Raw genomic sequence first — 823 nt, 5'->3', positions numbered from 1 at the left:
AGAGAGAGAGAGAGAAAGAAGAAATTCACTCTTGCTGTTTATCGACGTATTTTTGTCCCACGGTGGAGTTTGTTGCCACAGAGAGGGAAGGAATGAAGAGGAGGATGAAATTTTTCAAATCCGATTGTTTTTAAGTACTTCACTTTTCCAGAAATCAGAAACCACACGGTGTATTATGGTTAGTGGATGTTTTGAATTACTTCAGCTACTTAATGGTTCCTCCTTACCCAGCCCACAGAATTGTTTCATAGTGGTTTTAAAACTTTGCTTAAGTCATTGAGTTGGATGTTGAGTAATCTGCTTTATAAACCTACCCTTCACACTGAAGTACGTAGGTTGTTCGCTTTATTTTAAGGCAACAGTGTATTTCATATGACGTCAAATTAAGGGCAAAAAAAAAAAAATTGCATATTAGGTAAAGACCAAAATGTCCGAAATGTCAACTTTTGGAGGAATTTAAAAGAGAGCCTTGTCTTTAGGTTGATGGAATTTTATGTTTCCGGTGGAGTTTTTAACCACAAAGTGAAGAGATTTCTTTAATTTTCATTGACATGAAAATGTGAAACTCAGTGTGTACATATATTTTACAAGGGTCATAAATAAGTTTAAATTAAGCTCTTTTGCTCTCCTTACAAAAAGTGCAGTGTGTCCTTAAAGTCCTGGCTGTCAAAGTAAGTGAGAACAGCCCTGCTGGTATGGGTCTCCGTGTTAACTCTTCTCAAGTTGGCACCATTTTGAGAATCCCCTGTTTTCTGAAATAACAGAGGATCTAAGGCCCATTACTCTATATACAGAGTATTGTAAAGAGGTAAGTGGAGGCGGG

Source organism: Morone saxatilis, unplaced genomic scaffold (genome assembly GCF_004916995.1).
Source record: "Morone saxatilis isolate NCDOM2014 unplaced genomic scaffold, NCSU_SB_2.0 Contig7, whole genome shotgun sequence".
NCBI classification, from domain to species: domain Eukaryota; kingdom Metazoa; phylum Chordata; class Actinopteri; family Moronidae; genus Morone; species Morone saxatilis.
The sequence above is the reverse complement of the archived record's forward strand: the minus strand, read 5'-3'. Positions refer to the sequence as shown.